General features: G+C 40.2%; 1 long non-coding RNA gene across 2 annotated transcripts; it reads right to left on the reverse strand.

Annotated features, from left to right (window-relative positions):
* Nucleotides 1-969: 969 nt before the first annotated feature.
* Nucleotides 970-3,300, reverse strand: LOC109195466 (uncharacterized). 2 transcript variants are annotated; one of them, XR_003214732.1, is made up of 4 exons: nucleotides 3,178-3,300; nucleotides 2,170-2,318; nucleotides 1,248-1,409; nucleotides 970-1,169 (listed from the first exon to the last, which is right to left on the reverse strand). It is a non-coding gene; the product is annotated as an uncharacterized LOC109195466 (long non-coding RNA). The 2 variants fall into 2 exon arrangements; XR_002057064.2 differs by having other exon boundaries at nucleotides 2,170-3,288.
* Between the last annotated feature and the right edge of the window lie 3,960 nt (nucleotides 3,301-7,260).

A 7,260-nucleotide genomic window follows, 5' to 3' on the forward strand; every position in this document is an offset into this window, starting at 1 on the left:
ATTAGAAATAGCAATAGCTTCATAACAGACCAATAAATCAAGACATTTTCATCAGCAGATGTTTGCATGTTCAGTAAAAATATTTCAACAACAAGTTTTTGAATAAAATTAACAATGAACTTCAGCCTTACATTATGTAAGGTCAGTTTAATGTTAGACTTAGGACTGCTCGATTATGGCAAAAATGATAATCACGATTATTTTCACTGAAATTGAGATCTCGATTATTTGACGATATTTATTTAACAATAACAATGTATTGAATAATGGCTTTAAAGATTGTCAAAAAATAATATAAAATAGTGTGCAAATACCGATAACAGTGCAAATGTTTGCAATATAAAAAATAAATGAAAAATGTAAACATCTATGTTTAGTGAACTTCAAAATACTGCATAATATTTATGCATACAAATAACCAAACATCAAGGCAAGCTGTTTAGCCACACAATGCACAATTGCATCAAATTGACATTGAGGTATGTCGACTAAAGTTGCTGCTCCTTCATTGTTTGATCGTACGTCACTTTGTGAGCGGTCTTCAAATGTTTGAATAAATTTGTAGTGTTGCTCTGTGGTGCAGCTACGACACCGTAGCAAAGTTTACACACTATGTCTACTTGATCCACATCTGACTCCCCGAACCCATAATGTTTCCACACCACTGAAGTTGTTTTATCTCGCTTTTCAACCAGCGGCATTCTCTCTTCAGCAGCCATTATCCTCTCCTCTCCAAATAACTTCTGCTTAGCTTCCCTCGGGTCCTCTTAATTGTTATGACGTGTGTTCGAATCGCAGAGAGGTGCGCTCGATTTGCCAAACGGAGCAGCGCGAGAGTAAAGCACGAGGGAGGTGCTAATAATCGGCTCAGTCATTTTTAATGATCGTTGAAAGCCCAGATCGTAATCTAGATTAAAATTCGATTAATTGAGCAGCCCTAGTTGGACTCATGGTTCTTTGTTAGTCCAGTTTAGGATAATGTCTCTGACGTATGTATCATATCAAATATATGTCATATCAAAACAACCCCACACCTGCAGTTGTTTCAGTTTTTCACAGGTGTTTCCTGTCAGCTGGTCAACCTCACTCAGGTGGACATCCATATCAGCCAACCAAACGACAAGCTCCTCCCTTTGTGCTTCAAATCCCTCCCACTCTGAGACGAGGAGCTGAGAGAGAGAAAACAAGGGTCAATTATAAAGAAGAGAGAAAAGTGAAACCCTCCTCAGAAGGTCTGACTCACATACCTGCAGTCGACCTGTGATGGACTCCTGTTTGGCGTTCACGTCATCCCGGTGTTGCCAGCAGCCGAGTCTGCAGGGTGCCCTGGAAGAGCCAAGTTAATGTAGACTCCTCCTGGTCAGGCTGTCCAGCTGGATGAGCCGAGGTCTCCCCTCTCGCCGCCGCCTCTGAACACAAAAACAGAAATTGCATGTGAACCAGGAGGTGCAGATTTTTTTGCTTTTCTTTCCTAAATCCAGACTTGATAACGTGGAGGTATTTGGAAAACTTTTTTGGCCAGTGGACGACTGTTGTCTCGCAGAAAGTCAAATCAAATGTATGCGATACACAATTAATTCACGAGAACAAATTATAAAAAACAAGTCCAGTTCTTGCCTGATTTCAAGTGAATTCTGCATCAAAACAGGAAAACAGAATTAAAACGAGAGTTTGCAGCAAATGTGAGCACAAAGCCTCACTTTGTACAAGCCTGCTATTAAAGTTCTCCTCTATGCAGACAACGTTCCTGTTTTCAAGGCACAACTTGGATCTGCTGTACAAATCTTATAGATACACGCTAAATGAAACAGTAGTGTGCACGACTCCAGATTCTGATCCCTCGTCCTAATATGGTCCCAAAAGGCTCACAAAAAACATTGGAATAGCAATAAAGCAAATGTTGAGGCTTCTAAATACAAAGTCCATAAACCAATGGCTGACATGGGTTTTATCATAAGGGTGATAAATATACAACATATGTTTTTAAGACTAAAAGTATAATACAGATTTTAGTCTGAGAGATTTGATGTTCATTTACCTGCAGATGCACTATACGTGCCTGCTCTGTGGTTTTCCACAATGCTTTGCAAATAACCATTTAACACAGGAAGTAGGTGAACTAAAAGAAGTCATCTTTCTTTGTGAGAGGACAATATTAATGAAACAAACCTCAATGACATCATAGAGATCCCCAAAGATGCTCCTGCTGCTTTCCTTCCTCCTCATCCTAAGCTTCCTTCTCCTTGTCCTCGACTTCCAGCCAATTGTAATTCAGTCTAATTGTTTTTCTCCCCCTCCTCGTCCTCATTTTGTTGGAGCTGTGAAAAGAATTAGTGTGAATCTGAATTAATTTGTGCAAACAAGAAAAATCTACAGCTTTTCGGTCAGAGGTGGTCTTGTGATTTAAGCCAGGTAGAGTAGATTTATGTGTTGATGTTACCTGCTTCAGCTCTATGACTGGCTGCTGAGTGATATTCACACCCTGGCTGGATTACAAACTTTAACCACATGCTGAACTTTGGCCCAGTGTTGATACCTCTTGTTAGTATAATGATCTCTTCTTGGCTTAATGTACGATGGTGGATAAATGAAACGTACAAAGAAAATGTAACTATATTACAAATGGACATCTATCTTGGTAACATCAGATGACCGGAGCATAACTTGTTAACTAGTCCGAAAATTAGTTACACAGGAACAGTCACAGACACATCTTCTAATGTGTCACATTTCTATTCATTCAAAACACTTATGCATTGCTCTTACAGAATTCAAAGTACAGGCTGATGTGAGTATTTAATGTACGGCTCAGATCTACTGAATTTCAGAGTTTCTAGAGCAGACACACAGCTCACATCACAACAGGCTTCAGGCGCCATATTAGTGACTTTAACAATATTATAAATTTAATCAGTCTAGTTGACATTACGTTATGTACGCAGCACGCAATAGAACCACATATTTTAGAAGCCAATTAGTTGGGAGCACCTTCACTTAATTATAACAGTGGTTTTGTTAGGAAAACAGTTTCTGTATACCGATACTAAATTGCGTTAACGTCAACGGCTAACGTATCTAACATAGCTAACTGTTATTGTTAGCACAGCATTAACAGCAAGCTACAATGACGAGTAACAAAAACAAAACAGTAAAAAGGTTTTAATGAAAACGTTTTACCTTTTCCAACAGTCCCAAAATCCAGAGCTTCAAAGACCAGCAGGTACTGAAGACTGTTATTCGTTTCGCTGTCACCGGCCGTGAGAAAGTGTTTTTTCCCTAAAAAAAGTTCAAGGCCCGCCGGTCGCACAATCTGTCTGCGCATGCGCAACCCAACGATTGACTCTCCCTCTCTCTCTTCTTCTTCTTCTTCTTTGTCTCCCTCTCTCTCTCTCTCTCACTGTCATTTATTTGGCTCGAAACACATAAATTGCTCAGTGATAAACAACTACTGAGATCATTTACCTAAGCAGCGTGCTTTGTCAAAACTAAGTGTGTCGGTAATGAACACATAAGTATGTTCATTACACTGAGATTCTGTTGTGCAATTGTTATTTATTAGTATTTTATAATTTGACTTTACATACTGCTGGGTGGTTTGTAAAGTTTACAATAACTAGTATTTTCATTATGCTATATTTTCTAATATATATAATAATCTCAAAATTAATTCCATTGAAGCAGAAAATAGTAATACTTTATTAAAATTTTAAACTGAAGTACAGTATTTGGATGTGTGTATTGTGTCTACTGTTTGTTAACTCACCATATTCATAAACATCTTAATAATAAATTCCATATTCTATTACCACATAATTTGTGATCAGTGGGTTTGCGGGGTTAGGGGTGTGGGGAGGTAGGGTCTTTAGGCTGCCACCAGTATATTTTTAAGCAATTATTTCTAACTTTTATTTGAATATTCAGTTTCCTACCATCTGCTCTTAAAAGGTAATTGCCAGGTAACCCGCCCTCCCCCTTCGCACACACATGCACACAAACAAAACACAAAACTAATTCACAGCCTCATTATAGTGAATAAATATTTATGCCATTTTACACCATCAAACTTAGCTAAGGATGAAGAACCTTTTGTTCTTTAAAGAACCATTTGTAATAGCTGAAGAACCATCCACAAAATAAAAAGGTTCTTTGACGTATGATGGTTCCTTAAAGAACCATGAAGACATCTGAAGAACCATTTAAGAACCATAATTTTTCTGAGAGTAGCCGTCTTCTTCTGTTTGTCTACCACCACTATGTCCAGTTGGTTAGCCACCACCATTTTGTCCGTCTGTATCTGGAAGTCCCACAGGATCTTAGCTCGGTCATTCTCCACCACCCTAGGGGGCGTCTCCCATTTTGACCTCAGGACTTCCACGTCATATTCGGCACAGATGTTTCTGTATACTATGCCGGCCACTTGGTTATGGCGTTCCATGTATGCCCTGCCTGCTAGCATCTTACACCCTGCTGTTATGTGCTGGATTGTCTCAGGGGCATCTTTACACAGCCTGCACCTGGGGTCTTGCCTGGTGTGATAGACCCCAGCCTCTATGGATCTTGTGCTCACAGCTTGTTCCCGTGCTGCCATGATTAGTGTCTCTGTGCTGTCTGTGAAAAAGTGTCCTCGATGAAGCTGCCAAGGAAGGTGGAAGAGTGTCCTTCCTCTGGAGGACTTCCACTAAGTATGACTGGGTTGTTTCTGTTGTTGCTATTTAAATTGAAACTAAGATAAAAATGACAGAGTGTTCATTTCTTTGTGAGTCAAACTTACATATTCAGAATGGGATCAAATAATTATGCTGCAGTGATTCTAAAACTGTGGTACGCAAACCACTGCATGGGCTCCCTCTAATGGTACGCAGGAAGTCTCCAATTTTTTTGAGATTAAAAAATATACCATGTTCTGAATGAGGGATTTCTGAAAAAATTAAGACGTACAGCTCTGCTATCATTTCCAGCATAAGTGAAGACAGAAAACTAACTAGCTACGGACTGGTACTGTGAGTCGTTTGTCACCGGGCCAACGAGAGTTGAGGCTCGGGTGTGAAATTTATGGTTTTTTATCATTAACTCAGTTTCCCTGGGTCTTTTCCCGTGTTGTAGTTGTGTGTCTTATTTTGAAAGAAATATTTACGCATTGCCATAGCGACCAGAGAGCATTTTCTTGACCAAAGAGCATTAAAAGGCAGAGATGTTGTTGGCGCATTTCAGGAAGACACTGCTAATAAAGTTACACAATTACACAGTGAATTCGCATTCATTATTATATTTACAAAATACCACAGTTTTTGTCTTGGTCGCATCATTTTATTTTGTTGTATTTTATCCGTAACACCTTAAAGGCTGGTCCGTGAAAATATTAGTCGTGTCCAAATTCATGGTCTGCATCCTCCTGAGGACCCGGCCTTCGCGGTTTACGTGGGCCGGGTCCTCAGAAGGTCGGGTAGACCGGAAGTAAACGGCTGTGAAATTGAACAGTCTAGCCTTCAGATTTGAGTCACCGCTGTCTCAGTGGAGTTTAATAAACTCGGCCGTCTGCTCCTTGCTATCTAAAATATAACAGGACACTGGCGTAAATTCTCGACCGTCTCACACTTCTGTTTAATCAGTTTTCTGTTTGACGTTTATTCAGCTGTGTGAAAACCACCCGGGGGATTAATAAAGTTTTATTTTATCTAATCTAATCTAATAACTTTAATCTCAGCCAAACCGATTTACTCACGAACAAATAAAAGTCTGAAAAAAGCCAAACAATAACATTTTAGGTTGTCTAAGTGACTTATATATTACGTTTAACCTGAGTAGCAAAAGTCCGCGGTGATCTGAAAATGATGTGCCGGGAGTTGTGCCATTCTCAGCGGCTTCAGTGACCCTCGAGCTTTCGGCTAGCTATCGAGCTGGTGGGTAACAGACGTCTCCGAAAACGTTGAAGCACTTTTGCAAATATGCGATATCTTGATAAACCGGGCAGATATTTGAAGTTTACACAGCTACTTTCTCGCCTGAAAATATGTTAAAAGTTTATTTTGTGACCCAGAAAGTAGGGATGGGTATTGATAAGATTTTCACGATTCCAATTCCATTTTCGATTCTGTTTAACGATTCGATTCTTTATCGATTCTTATTTTTAAAAAAGGAGAACACTAAGGTTGATTAGCTTAGAACTTTGTTTTATATCTTCTCTTTGAACAAGATAGAAATTTAGGAGTAACATGGCCTTACAAACCCAACAGTGACATCTTAAGAGATCCACAGCCTACGGCTCTTCAATGGGGTGTCACAGGGTCCCCGGGAAAAAAAATTGTATATGTAAAATAATAAAATAAATATTCTTCTGTAGCATTAACAAAGTATAACATAAATTATTCTGTAGCAATTACACAAGAATATCCAGTAATGTCCCTGCCTACAATTAAACACATTCACTTACTGAAAATCGGGGGCATCTGCTGTGGCACATGGGTGCAAGCCTTTGACCACAAACTTAGTCACTGCTCGGTGACATTCGTCTATCCTGGCCTGAAAGGAGACGCTACCGGTAGACTGCAGCGAGAACTGCCAGCCAGACTCTGTTAAAAACACGACATTCATTTAAGGTTATCGCGTGTTTTGTGAGCAAATGCTTTTGCATATTCGTAGTGTTTCCTCCCTTAAATGAAATATCTACTTTGCAAGTATTGCAAGTTGCCCTGTTGTCATCCGTTCCCGTAAAATATAACCAAACTTTTGAGCGTTTGAGCCGCCTAGGTGCTCTGCCAGGTAAATGACGCTCCGCAACGTGGTGACATCTTTCGGGGCGACTGGAAACGATAAGGGAATCGTTTGGAAAAATGCCAAACAATTCCAAGGAATTGAAACAGTGGGAACCGGTTCTCAACAAGAACCGGGTTTTGATACCCATCCCTACCAGAAAGACTAATAAGAGTAATTTTAAAACTTAGTAGCGGCCGCCATTGCTGGAAACTGGAGTTTGGCTGGGCCGTGCTATGAATTCTGGGATATGGTGGGCCACGAAGGACACACCCGACCCATCCTTCAAATTCGGGGAAAAGGAGGACGCATTTGTCGGCTGCATTCGGAGGAGTCTACGAATTTGGACAGCCTTTGGCACGTCACTGTGACGTAATCGGTCTACAAATGCGTCCTCAGGAGGTCCCATGAATTTGGACATGACCATTGTCTGACATCAAACCGGTCCTTGCCGCAACAAAGGCTGGGGACTGCTGTGCTACGTGATCGCTAGCTACACAGCTATGTTAG

Source organism: Oreochromis niloticus, linkage group LG18, assembly GCF_001858045.2.
Source record: "Oreochromis niloticus isolate F11D_XX linkage group LG18, O_niloticus_UMD_NMBU, whole genome shotgun sequence".
NCBI classification, from domain to species: domain Eukaryota; kingdom Metazoa; phylum Chordata; class Actinopteri; order Cichliformes; family Cichlidae; genus Oreochromis; species Oreochromis niloticus.